Source organism: Manis pentadactyla, chromosome 14 (assembly GCF_030020395.1).
Source record: "Manis pentadactyla isolate mManPen7 chromosome 14, mManPen7.hap1, whole genome shotgun sequence".
Lineage (NCBI taxonomy): Eukaryota > Metazoa > Chordata > Mammalia > Pholidota > Manidae > Manis > Manis pentadactyla.
The window spans coordinates 4,037,411-4,051,166 of NC_080032.1; the positions used below are offsets into that span (position 1 = coordinate 4,037,411).

Consider the following 13,756-nt stretch of genomic DNA (forward strand, 5'->3'; position numbering starts at 1 on the left):
GCCCAGACCTGAGCTGGGAACTGCTCTGTGCAGGGGACCCTGGACACGCCCCCTTTGAGGCCCTGCAAGCTCAGCATGTCACCGCCCCCCATACCTGGGCTGTGCCCACTGTCGGGGGAGCCCTCTGTCCCATCCCCAGCCCCATGGCTGCCTTGTCTAGGAAATCCTCCCTGGTTTCTGCTGCCCCCTTAAAATCCTACAGCCTAGGAGCCCTGGGACCCTCCAATCTCTGGGGAGGCCACCATGCCTGGGGTCAAGCCCCAGGTCACCTTGAGCAGATCAGAGGCCTCCCGGTCCTCAGGCTGCTCCTTCCTGCAATGGGGGTGACATTTCCTTTTCCCGGGGCCCTGACGCTGGCTGGCAGTCGCTGGATACCCACCTGCTCCAAGGACAACCACTGCTTTTTGCTCCCAGCCCAGCAGTGGACTGAGGCCTCCTAGTCCTGGAAGGCAGGGCCCCGGGGGGGCAGGGGTCCAGGAGGCTTCCCAGCCTCCACCCCTCCTCCCAGCGTGCTGTGGCCAGGAGGAGCTGGTGGTGGGGGGCGAAGCCAGCCAGTCCACTGGTCCCCAAGGAAACCCAGCTCCATGGTGAACAGAAGTGGGCGGCCAGCCCAGGCCTGATGGGGTTGGGGGAAAGGCGGGCACACAGCCCATGCCCAGCAGCCACGAGCTCCCACCGCCCAACCCCCTGCTTTTCACAAAAGCTCACCAGGCCTATGGCACTGAGGTCATGCCCAAGAGCAGATAGAGAAACTGAGGGGTCAAGGGCTTGCCAAGGTCAAGCAGCAGGTAGGGGCATCTAGGTGGCCTCCCACCCTCCTCCCATGTTAGTTCCAAGATAGGCCAAGTCCCAGGAAGCCCCCATATTACCTGCCAGCTACCAGGCTGGAGAAGGAATTGCCGGGTCAACAAAGAGCTCCCTGCAGCCAAGGTGCTCTCAAGGCCACGGGGTGGGCCTTCCGGAAGATACAGCGTATAAGGGTGGACTTTGGAAGGCCTGGGACAATAGTTGCCCTGTTTACAGCTGACCTCACCACAGTCCATCCCACTGTCCTCCCCTCTATTCTGCTTGGAAGTTCTTCCTGAAGCCTAACTCAGGGTAGGGCTGGGGCCTACATGGTCTGGCCCAGATCCCAGACCCCTGGGTGGCTGCCTGGGAGCCAGGAGGCCAAGAAGTTAGGAGAGGAAGGCTGGAGAATGACTGTTCACTGCCTGACACCTGATCTTACCTGCCCTAGAGCACCCATTACGGTCCAGGAGTTGGCAGCACCCAGAGGCCCCTGGGCACACCCATGCCTTTTCCCTGACTTGTCACCGCCAAGGCAGGCCTGTAAAACCTCCCTGGGCATGTGGGGCGCCTCCCCAGAGCCTGGCTTCACCTCTGGCTCAGCCCTGCCCTCCTCCTACTAGCCCAGCCTCAGGCTTCACCTGCTAGGCCACAGATCCCAGGAAAGGTGGGACCTCAGCTTGCCACCCAATGCCTGTCTGGGCTATTTCCTCCCTTCCCAGGTGCCCAGGTGTCTAGATCCTCTGGGGCCTTGGGCCTGGAAACACTTGCTGGGGGCTGAAACTTCTCCAGGCCTACTGTGTGCAGGCTGGCTTGCGCCTTCGTGCCTCCTGCAGGCCTGGACACCCTCACTCAAAGGCAGAGGTCCTTGCTAGTGGCACAGAGGAAGGGGCCCACAAGATTTTGCGGAGTGCCCTCCTTTGCCCACAAGCTGCCCTATGCTGGAAAGACAGCACAGCGTGGAAGCGCTAACTCCCGGCTCAGCTCGGAGTGTGCGCGTGACCGACAGCCCACAGCGCCCTGCCCCACGGCGCGGGACAGGCTGGGCCCAAGAGCCTCCCCCGCTACCCCCCTAGACCAGCCCCCTCCCTCGGGTCCTGCTCTTCACTGAAGATCCCGCGGGCCCTCCCCGCACCCACGGGGCGGGTGGGGAGGCTGCTGCCCAGCTGGATCCTCAGGGGCTCCCAGCCTCCTCAGAAGGGCTTCTGACTCCTCTGCCCGGCAGCCAAGTTTGGGGGCTCCCCGCCCCCTCCTCCCCTCCCGGGCCGCGGCGCAGCGCTCTGCGCACTCTCCCTGGGTTTGCACGTGCGGCTCCCTCTACCTGGGACGCCCTTTCCGCCGCCTTCCCGCTCTCCAGGTCCCCCCGGCAGCCCCGCGGCCCTGGAAGGGGGCTGGCACGCAGTGGGGCCCCGCGGCGAGCGGGGGGGCCGGCGGCGGAGGGGAGAGGACGAGGGGCGCTCCGGCCCCCAGCCTGCCTCGCTCCCGGAGGGTGCCGACCCCAGCCCCCAGTGCACCAGCCCCGGGCCAGGCCCCCGCGTGCGCGCGCTGGCCCGGAGAGCCGAGGCGGCGGGGCCGGCTCCCTCCCAGGGGCCGAGCCAGGATGGAGGGATCGGCGCCGGGGTCGCGGGGGCCGGGATCCCCGAGGCGGATGCTCACCTGGGCTCTGCGCGGGCCTCCGCTCTGGAGCCGCTCGGGGCCGCGGCCGCGGGGGGCAGGGGGTGGAGCGGGGGCGGGGCCGGCGCTGCGGCGACACTGCGGCCGGGAGGGAGCAGCGCCTCCCGCCGGGCCGTGCAGGTGGGGGTGGCCCGGGGTCAGGCGCCCGGCTGCCGCCTTCCACCAGAGAGCGGGCAGTGGGGTCGGGCAGGCAGTCGGGCCCTTTTGTCTGTGAACGCCTTCAGTGGCGGAGTCTGGGTCTCCGGGGATCCACTCGACTCCCAAGGGACTCCCTGCCGGGCCTGCACCAGGTCTGAATTTCTTCCCTAAGTCTTATAAATCATCCATGGGCCTCGTGGGGAAGTTGAATAACTCATAAAAATCGCCCCATGAAAGAAAATCCAAATCACTCTGGACCGCCCTCCCCAGAGATACCTTGACTTGCTTTGGGGGTTCAGTCTCCCAGGTCTCCAAGTGCCCTCCCTCCCCTCTCCTCACACATAAGGTCTATTTTCAAGTATATTACATTTTATCTTCTCCACCTGTCATTATACCGGGAAAACTTACGGAGTCCCATAAATTATGGTACACCCTGTTGTGTTGTGTCCCCTCCTCCAGGAGGCCCTCCCTGACCAGCCTCCCTGCACTGACTTGACCAGGCCCTGAAAATCTTGCTGACTGTCTGGATCTTTACGTGTGGCTAGGTAGAGCTTGTCCCTCCAGCAAACTGGAATTCGAAATGATGCAATCCTGGGAAGGGACTGTCACACCTCCTACTCTGGGTCCTGTTATTGCTTCTTTGGCGACTTGTATTAGGTCCTCTTTTTGACAGTTCTTCCCTTTCTGGGCCTGCTGTCCTCCTGCAAGGATGGCTTCACATGCACGTATTATGCCTTTAATCATCGCAGCAGCCTGAGCAGGGAGGGTTTCTTTGTATCATCTCTAGTTCACAGATGGGGAAATGGGTTCAGAGAGGTTAGGGACTCATCTAGGCCACACAGATGGTGGGTGGCAGAGCCATGATCCTAGCGGGCTGACTAGGCTGAGCTGGGTGTACAACTGGAGGGGGTGGAAGTGGGAGGAGGAAGGCCTGCCAGGCTCAGCCAAGGCCCCAGGGTCTCCAGTACAGTGTTCAAGTCCTGCATGTGCCCTTTTGCTGGGGCTGCCTCAGGACACCATGACAGGTACAGGACCAGGCCTGGGACACAGAATGTACTCAGAATGTACAGTGGGGACTGCTAAGCTTGGGGTGTCAGAGCTGAGGTTGGGGGGTGGGTACAGGTTAGGGAGGAGGCTGCAAGGAGGCCAACAACCTGGCAAGATGTCCTGACACAGGGCAAACGCAACCCTGCCACCAGGGAGTCCGTGGCGGCACCCTTGGCTCTGGGAATTGGGCTCAAGGCTATGGCTGCCTCACCATGGGGCCCGAATTGCAAGGTCCCCACAGGGCAAAAGCTGAAACTGAAGGTAGGCTAGCAGTGCAGCCTCGCAGAGGGCCCTCAGACCTGGGTGTGGTGCACAGGGGCCAGAGCATCCAGGCAGATTCAGGAGGTCTCTAGACTTGGGCAGCCTGAGGTCCTGATCTTGCCCCCAGATGACTCGGCACCCACCCAGCTGCCTTGACAATACCCAATGGGGTGACAGCAAAGAAGACAATTGAGCCCCAGGTTGAGATGTAGTGAGGAGACCTGGAGCAGCTGAGAGTCCCAGACAGCCAGCAGACAGCACAGAGGTAGGGAAGGGTTCGCCTAGGTCTGAGAAGCCAGTGACAGGAGATGATCCCTGGGCTCCCAGCCCTGGAGCACCCCAACCATGAAACAAGCCTGTCCTTGTCCTCCTTATATCTACCCTCCCTGCCCCCACTGCCCTCAGCCTAGGGTCTCCAAGCCTGGGGGTCCTTTTTTAAGTAAAAAAATGGAGCAGCCCACAATGTCAATGTTCGGATTGACACTGGCGCCCCCTGGAGGCCAGTCTGATGGTCAGCAGGCCCCTCCCTGAACTTTGGGGTTCTGAAGGCAGGGGTTGAGAGTAGGGGAATCTTCCCTGAGAAACTTAGGTGGATTTCCAGATGAAGGAAAGTCAGTTTAATCAGCTTATCCCCACGAAATATTGCGGGGCTGATACAGCTCAGCCAACTGAGCTGAAGCCTCCTGTGTTATGGGGCAAGATGGTGCCCACAGCAACACTGTGATTTATTCATTCACGTGGTTGGGGGGCTCCAAGACTGGGGAACCTGGGCCAAGCCTCAGCCAGCAGCCTCACCCCTGACTCCCTGGCTTGGTCTGGCTACTACAGATCAGCCTCCCCCCAAGCCCAGGTCTGCACCGTCTGACACCATGTCCCCAGCACCCTCTAGGTTCCCTGGGGCTCTCTGGCTCTTCAGAGGCCAGCTCCAGCTCCCGCCGACTTCTCCCGCCCAGCCTTGGCCCTCCCTAAGTTGCGGGCTTACTGAGAGCACCGTCCTGTTCCGAGGCTCTGGGGTTACCAGTCCGGCCAGTCCTTGAGGAGGGAGGGATAAGTCAGGAGGGCTTGACCAGGACATGGCAGGAGTTCACAGGCAGACCCTTAGGAGTTCACCAGAGAGAAGAAGGGCATCCAGCAGAAGGAATGTGTGGGGAGCAAAGGCAAGGAGGTAAGATGGCCATTTCAGGGAATTCAGAATGTGCCAGTAGAGGCTGGCTTCAGTGCTGCGCTCTGGCAGGGGCATGGCAGGGAGGTATGTCATGCCAAGGAGCTGGGGGAGCGGTTTACATCACATGCATCTTTAGGGAAAAAACATAGCAGCAACTAGGCCTGCCACTGCAACAGAAGGGGGCAGGAGGTCAGGAGATGACTGGGGCAAGGACTGGAAGGTGGGCCCTGCCCCTGTGGGCCTTCCTTATGCCTGAGGATGTTCTATCACCAAAAGACTGGCAACAACTTCCACTCCCGCAAAGACAAGCTGCCTCAGCCACAGGGTGGAATATTGTTCAGCCATAATAAAGTATCTACAGAGCTTGCAAAAACATTATAAATACTTTCTTATACACTGTTGGTGAAAGTATAAATGGAGGTAATCCCTAGAGAGGGCAGTTTGGCAATAGATCTCAACACTGCAAATGCCTAGGGCCTTTGACCCAGCAATCCCACTCTGAGCGACTCATTTTAATGCATCTGAGATTGGAAAGGACTATATGGCTATCCATAGCAGGTTGTTAGATGAGTGACGGTAAGGCCATACCGTGGAATACTATACAGTGATGAAAAAGAACAGAATCAATATGCTGATTCACAACAATCTCTAAAACAGATGAGGGAAATAAAGCCAAGCTAAGAACGCTAAGTAATCTATGCTATCTTTGTGTGGAGAAAACATTTAAAAAGACTATAGACCAAAGATGGCGGTGTGAGAGAAGAGACAGAGGCTTCCTCCTAAAACTGGATACAATTAGAAAATTTAATTGGCACAACTAATCCTGAGAGAGCAACAGGAAAGAGGATGGCGTCAGACTGCACACACCTGGAGAAAAGAGCAGACCTCAGGGAACGGGGTGACGTACCAGAGCTGTGGCTCCCGGGACCCGAGCCCCTCCCCCACCCCAGCTCACCGGCAGGAGGAAGAGAAACAGAGCAGGGAGGGAGTGGAAGGCTTGGGACTGCCGAATACCTAGCTCCGGAGATATGCTCTGGGAGCACAAACCTACATTTCATGGTGCTTTCATGAGACTCACGTGACTACTGGGTTGGAAAGTTAATACAGGCAGAGTTCCTGGGGAGACTGGGATTCCGGCTGCTTGTGGAAAGCAGGGATCCATATCCGGCTGCTCTGGGACAAAAACTTATACCTGTGTGCACGGCCCACCGGCTCAGGCAGTGGAGACAGGCACAGCAGCCGGGAGGTGGGGAACAGCTCTTTCCTCTCCCTCCAGGCAGCAGTACCGCTCCCCTGCACCCCCCGACATTGCCTCAGGGGCTCAGCAGCTCCAGAATAGAGCTTCTGGACATTAGAGGGCGCCATATACAAACATGAAACGCCAAAGGAACCTTGTCCAGAGTAAAATTGTTAATACAACTCCCGAGAAAGATTTAAATGATATGGACCTCGTGACTCTTCCTGAAAGGGAGTTCAAAATAAAAATCATCAACATGCTAATGGAGGTACAGAAAGACATCCAAGCACTCAGGAATGAATTCAGGTCGGAGATCCAATCGCTGAAGAGCACGATGGAGGGTATTAAAAGCAGGTTGGATACGGTGGAGGAGATGATAAATGAAATAGAAACTAGAGAAGAGAATACAAAGAAGCTGAGGCACAGAGAGAAAAAAGGATCTCTAAAAATGAAAGAATATTGAGAGAACTGTGTGACCAATCCAAGCGGAACAATATTCGCATTACAGGGATACCAGAAGAAGAAGAAGAGAGAGAAAGGGATTGAAAGTGTCTTTGAGGAGGTAGTTGCTGAAAACTTCCCCAATCTGGGGAAGGAGATAGTCTCTCAGGCCATGGAGATCCACAGATCTCCCAACACAAGGGACCCAAGGAAGACAACACCAAGACACACAGTAATTAAAATGGCAAAGATCAAGGATAAGGACAGACTGTTAAAAGCAGCCAGAGGCAGAAATAAGATCACATACAAAGGACCCATCAGGCTAACATCAGACTTCTCAGCAGAAACCTTACAGGCCAGAAGGGAGTGGCATGATGTATTTAATGCCATGAAGCAGAAGGGCCTGGAACCAAGATTACTTTATCTGGCAAGATTATTATTTAAATTTGAAGGAGGGATTAAACAATTTCCAGATAAGCAAAAGCTGAGAGAATTTACCTCCCACAAACCATCTCTACAGTCTATTTTGGAGGGACTGCTATAGATGGAAGTGTTCCTAAGGTTGAACAGCTGTCACCAGAGGTAATAACCACAGTAAAGAAAGTAGAACAGCTAATAATGAAGCATATGCAAAATTAAATTAACTATCCTCAAAGTCAATCAAGGGATAGACAAAAAGTACAGAATTTGATACCTAATATATAAAGAATGAAGGAGGAAGAAAAAGGAGGAGAAATAGAAAAGAACCTTTAGATTGTGTTTGTAATAGCATACTGAGTTAAGTTAGACTCTTTGATAGTAAGGAAAGTAACCAAGAATCTAAAGCCTGCAATGGCAATAAGTACATATCTTTCAATAGTCACCCTAAATGTTAATGGGTTGAATGCACCAATCAAAAGACACAGAGTAACAGAATGGATAAAAAAGCAAGACCCATCTATATGCTGCTTACAAGAGATTCACCTTAAACCCAAAGACATGCACAGACTAAAAGTGAAGGTATAGAAAAATATATTTCATGCAAACAATAGGGAGAAAAAAGCAGGTGTTGTCGTATAGTATCAGACAAAATAGACTTCAAAACAAAGAAAGTAACAAGAGATAAAGAAGGACATTACATAATGATAAAGGGCTCAGTCCAACAAGAGGATATAACCATTATAAATATATATGCACCCAACACAGGAGCACCAGAATATGTGAAACAAATACTAACAGAACTAAAGGAGGAAATAGAATGCAATGCATTCATTTTAGGAGACTTCAACACACCATTCACTCCAAAGGACAGATCCACCAGACAGAAAATAAGTAAGGACACAGAGGCACTGAACAGCACACTAGAACAATGGACCTAAAAGACATCTATAGAACTCTACACCCAAAAGCAACAGGATACACATTCTTCTCAAGTGCACATGGAACATTCTCCAGAATAGACCACATACTAGGCCACAAAAAGAGCCTCAGTAAATTCAAAAACACTGAAATTCTACCAACCAACTTTTCAGACCACAAAGGTATAAAACTAGAAATAAATTGTACAAAGAAAGCAAGAAGGCTCACAAACACATGGAGGCTTAACAACACGCTCCTAAATAGTCAATTATCAAAATTGGAAAAAGAAGAACAAATGAGGCCTAAAGTCAGCAGAAGGAGGGACATAATAAAGATCAGAGAATAAATAAATAAAATTGAGAAGAATAAAACAATAGAAAAAAATCAATGAAACCAAGAGCTGGTTCTTTGAGAAAATAAACAAAATAGATAAGCCTCTAGCCAGACTTATTAAGAGAAAAAGAGTCAACACATATTAACAGAATCAGAAATGAGAAAGGAAACATCATGACAGACTCAACAGAAATACAAAGAATTATTAGAGACTACTATGAAAACCTATATGCTAAGAAGCTAGAAAACCTACAAGAAATGGACAACTTCCTAGAAAAATACAACCTTCCAGGACTGACCAAGGAAGAAACACAAAATCTAAACAAACCAATTACCAGCAAAGAAATTGAGGTGGTAATCAAAAAACTACCCAAGAACAAAACCCCCGGGCCAGATGGATTTACCTCGGAATTTTATCAGACATAGAGAGAAGATATAATTCCCATTCTCCTTAAAGTTTTCCATAAAATAGAAGAGGAGGGAATACTCCCAAACTCATTCTATGAAGCTAACATCACCCTAATACCAAAACCAGGCAAAGACCCCACCAAAAAAGAAAACTACAGACCAATATCCCTGATGAACATAGATGTAAAAATACTCAACAAAATATTAGCAAACTGAATTCAAAAATACATCAAAAGGATCATACACCATGACCAAGTGGGATTCATCCCAGGGATGCAAGGATGGTACAACATTCGTAAGTCCATCAACATCATCCACCACATCAACAAAAAGAAGGACAAAAGCCACATGATCATCTCCATAGATGCTGAAAAAGCATTCGACAAAATTCAACATCCATTCATGATAAAAACTTTCAACAAAATGGCTATAGAGGGCAGGTAGCTCAACATAATAAAGGCCATCTATGATAAACCCACAGTGAACATCATACTGAACAGTGAAAAGTTGAAAGCTTTTTCTGAGATCGGGAACAAGACAGGGATGCCCACTCTCCCCACTGTGATTCCACATAGTACTGGAGGTCCTAGCCACGGTAATTAGACAAAACAAAGAAATACAAGGAATCCAGTTTGGTAAAGAAGAAGTCGAACTGTCACTATTTGCAGATGACATGATATTGTACATAAAAAACCCTAAAGACTCCACTCCAAAACTACTAGAACTGATATCGGAATACAGCAAAGTTGCAGGACACAAAATTAACACACAGAAATCTGTGGCTTTCCTATACACTGACAATGAACTAATAGAAAGAGAAATCAGGAAAACAATTCCATTCACAACTGCATCAAAAAGAATAAAATACTTAGGAATAAACCTTACCAAGGAAGTGAAAGACCTATACCCTGTAAACTACAAGACACTCTTAAGAGAAATTAAAGAGGTCACTAACAAATGGAAACTCATCCCATGCTCCTGGCTAGGAAGAATTAATATCATCAGAATGGCCATCCTGCCCAAAGCAATATACAGATTTGATGCAATCCTATCAAATTACCAACAGCATTCTTCAACGAACTGGAACAAATAGCTCAAAAATTCATATGGAAACACCAAAGACCCCGAATAGCCAAAGCAAATCCGAGAAGGAAGAATAAAGTAGGGGGGATCTCGCTCCCCAACTTCAAGCTCTACTACAAAGCCACAGTAATCAAGACAGTTTGGTACTGGCACAATAACAGAGCCACAGACCAGTGGAACAGAATAGAGACCCCAGGTATTAACCCAAACATTTATGGTCAATTAGTATATGTTAAAGGAGCCATGGACATACAATGGAGAAATGACAGTCTCTTCAACAGATGGTGCTGGCAAAACTGGACAGCTACATGTAAGAGAATGAAACTGGATCACTGTCTAACCCCATACACAAAAGTAAATTCGAAATGAATCAAAGACCTGAATGTAAGTCATGAAACCATAAAACTCTTAGAAAAAAACATAGGCAAAAATCTCTTGGACATAAACATGAGCGATGTCTTCATGAACATATCTCCCTGGGCAAGGGAAACAAAAGCAAAAATGAACAAGTGGGACTATAAGCTGAAAAGCTTCTGTACAGCAAAGGACACCATCAATAGAACAAAAAGGTACCCTACAGTATGGGAGAATATATTCATAAATGACAGATATGATAAAGGGTTGACATCCAAAATATATAAAGAGCGCATGCACCTCAACAAACAAAAAGCAAATAATCCAATTAAAAAAATGGGCAGAGGAGCTGAACGGACACTTCTCCAAAGAAGAAATTCAGATGGCTAACAAGACACATGAAAAGATGCTCCACATCACTTGTCATCAGAGAAATGCAAATTAAAACCACAGTGAGATATCACCTCACACCAGTAAGGATGGCTGCCATTCAAAAGACAAACAACAACAAATGTTGGCGAGGCTGTGGAGAAAGGGGAACCCTCCTACACTGCTGGTGGGAATGTAAATTAGTTCAACCATTGTGGAAAGCAGTATGGAGGTTCCTCAAAAAACTAAAAATAGAAATACCATTTGACCTCCAAATTCCACTCCTAGGAATTTACCCTAAGACTGCAGCACTCCAGTTTGAAAAAGACAGGTGCACCCCTATGTTTATTGCAGCACTATTTACAATAGCCAAGAAATGGAAACAACCCAAATGTCCATCAGTAGATGAATGGATAAAGAAGATGTGGTACATGTACACAATGGAATATTACTCAGCCATAAGAAAAAAACAGATCCTACCATTTGCAACAACATGGATGGAGCTAGAGGGTATTATGCTCAGTGAAATAAGCCAGGCGGAGAAAGACAAGTACCAAATGATTTCACTCATATGTGGAGTATAAGAACAAAGAAAAACTGAAGGAACAAAACAGCAGCAGAATCACAGAACCCAAGAATGGACTAACAGTTACCAAAGGGAAAGGGACTGGGGAGGATGGGTGAGAAGGGTGGGATAACGGGGGGAAAAAGAAAGGGGGCCTTACGATTAGCATGTATAATGTGGGGGGAACATGGGGAGGGCTGTGCAACACAGAGAAGACAAGTAGTGATTCTACAGCATCTTACTATGCTGATGGACAGTGACTGTAATGGGGTTTGTTGGGGGGGACTTGGTGAAGGGGGGTGTCTAGTAACCATAATGTTCTTCATGTAATTGTAGAATAATGATAATAAAATGAAAAAAAAAAGACTATAGACTGATGAATTTGTTTGTATGATATATAACTGGAAAGATATATAACAAACTAGATATGGAGATTCTGGGGAATGAAATGGACAGTGGAGACCTTTCCTCAGATACCCGTCATTTGAAAGCTGCATCCCATGGATGTCTTTCCGTCAACCCCGTCGACAACCTGAATTCCCCCATACTCCCCCAGGCTGTCTCGGTAAGCTCAGGTGGGATGCGGATGTCATTCCCAGCTGGCTGGCAGTGGGCCTGTGTCCCCTTCCTCTGATCACCTGGCGGACGCGGACCCGCGCAGGTCCTTCTTCCCCTTGTGGCACCCCTTGATGGATGCAGTTATTGGGCAGACCACCCCCTCCCTCCTTCCTGTATTTGGCTGCGGGACAATGCCAAGCGCCCACTCCAGGGGCTCCGCCTCCCGAACCACTTCCTCCAACACCTGAACCTGAGCAGCGGGGGCCCCGGGCTCTGTGGACCCGCCCCCATTCTGCTCTGGCCCAGCCGGGACGCGCTGCCCTCCCCTCAGGAGCCGCCCAGGGGCCCTGGAGGGCCAATCTGATGGCTCCATGGAGCCGTCCGGAGAAGGGCAACGCGGACGGCCCCGAGCCCCGCGGGAGGCTTCGGGGTCCGCGGGGCTCCACGTCTCCGTCCCCTCCGCGCGCGGGGTCCACCTGACGCGCTCCGGGACCGAGGACTGCGGCTCCGTGCGGGCAGCGCGGGGCCGGAGGACGCGGAGCCGGGTGCCGCCCCGCCGAGCAGGCGCGCCGAGGTGGTCGAGACGAGAAGCGGGCGGCGAGGCGGCATCCAGGATCCGGGTGACGCGGCTGCCGAGTCCGCGCAGCGGCGGGGTTCGCCTCCGGTAGTCCCCCTAGAGGCCTGGCAGGGAGAGTCACGGCCGGCCGCCCGGCCGCGGTGGCGGTGGACCCGGCCTTGCTCTCACATCGCGCGGCAGATGGACCACAGCCCCGGGCCAGGGGCTTCCGGGGGCTGGAGGAGCAGGAGTGAGGGGTTCACTGCACAGCGCAGGTTGCAACCCCTGGAGAATCAAGCAACAAAACAGGACCCACCGCCCAGACCCATGACACCCGAGCCGGGGGTGGGCCCGGGTGTTTACTGCAGCTCCCGCAGGGGGCCAGCGGAGCGGAGGGAGGGGCCGTCCCCCGGGCCTCAGGGGCCAGCAGGGGCGCGAGAGCTACAGCCAAGAAGGCGCGCGCCAGCCCTGGGCTGCATCCTCTATCTGGACGCCTTTACTTCCCCTCCTCTGGGCAGCCAGGGAGCCTTACGGACACCGGCCCCCACTGTCCGAAGCGTCACCGCGTGGCTTCCGCTGCGGAGTGAGGTTTCAAGGCGGGGCGCTGGCCTCTGCAGGCCACACCTCTCCACTTCAGCCCCATCCCCAACTTCCCTGCCACGGAGGAACCCGGCCCAGTGTTGATCAAAACTAAACCCTTCCAAACTCCAACTATTCTTTCAAAGATGTCTCCAGGGCAGTTTCATCCGGAATAATTTGGGTTTGGGTTATTTCCATTCAAACCAACTTAAGTTCTGCAGAATGCTTAAGTAGGAGCCAGGAGTGCATTTTAGCAGCATAGTTGTACGTAATTATGGATTGGTATCTCTTCCTGAAATTCATTTCCAGAACTCTTACCACAGGGAAATTTGAACCTGTTAATAAAATCACACACAGACACGGGAACAGGGCTCTGGCTGAAGAGGTGTCGGAAATCAATGGGTCCCCCCCAGCACCTCAAGCCATCCACTTGAAGTTCCCTGGAATTCATCAGGAGGGCCATATACAGCCTGAACAGAAAAGTATTTGAGGATTTAAGGACACCGGACAGGTATCGTGCCTGACCTAGGATGAGGCTGCTCATTTTCCGTAACTGCTGCTTGACATCAGCCCTGCCCAGCTTGTGCTGAACCATGTTTAACAGAAGCTCACACATGTGGGTGGAAAACATCCAAGTTCTCCTCGGTGGTGTTAAGTGAAGTAACTTGGTTCATCCTCAGCAGGCCGACTGTGCGCCGGCCCTCTACGGCACCCACGGCGGGCCCACACCTGGAACCGCTTTGCTTTGGCAGGGAGGCCTGAACGTGGGAAGGCCCAAGGAAGCCTGATGCTATTCTGCTGTTTTGTGGTTAGTAGTCGCAGGGCTGGGTTGCAGGACGCAGCCTCAGAGCAGCACCAGGTCGT

The 13,756-nt window shown here is 51.8% G+C and overlaps 2 protein-coding genes across 6 annotated transcripts in view; both read right to left on the reverse strand.

Annotated features, from left to right (window-relative positions):
- AIFM3 (apoptosis inducing factor mitochondria associated 3) overlaps positions 1-2,515 on the reverse strand; it is a 14,154-nt gene extending 11,639 nt beyond the window's left edge. Inside the window, exons 1-3 of one of the 5 annotated variants that reach the window (XM_057491958.1) lie at positions 2,443-2,515; positions 870-996; positions 380-442 (exon numbers count right to left, since the gene is read on the reverse strand). The gene's annotated coding sequence lies outside the window, so the exon portion shown is untranslated. Of the gene's footprint in view, positions 1-379; positions 617-869; positions 997-1,228; positions 1,249-2,442 lie in introns of those variants that run through there. The other 4 variants (XM_057491961.1, XM_057491959.1, XM_057491957.1 and 1 more) reach the window with 4 other exon arrangements.
- Positions 1-13,756, reverse strand: part of LOC130680727 (RIMS-binding protein 3C-like) — a 245,384-nt gene that overhangs the window by 7,949 nt on the left and 223,679 nt on the right. The window lies entirely within an intron of this gene.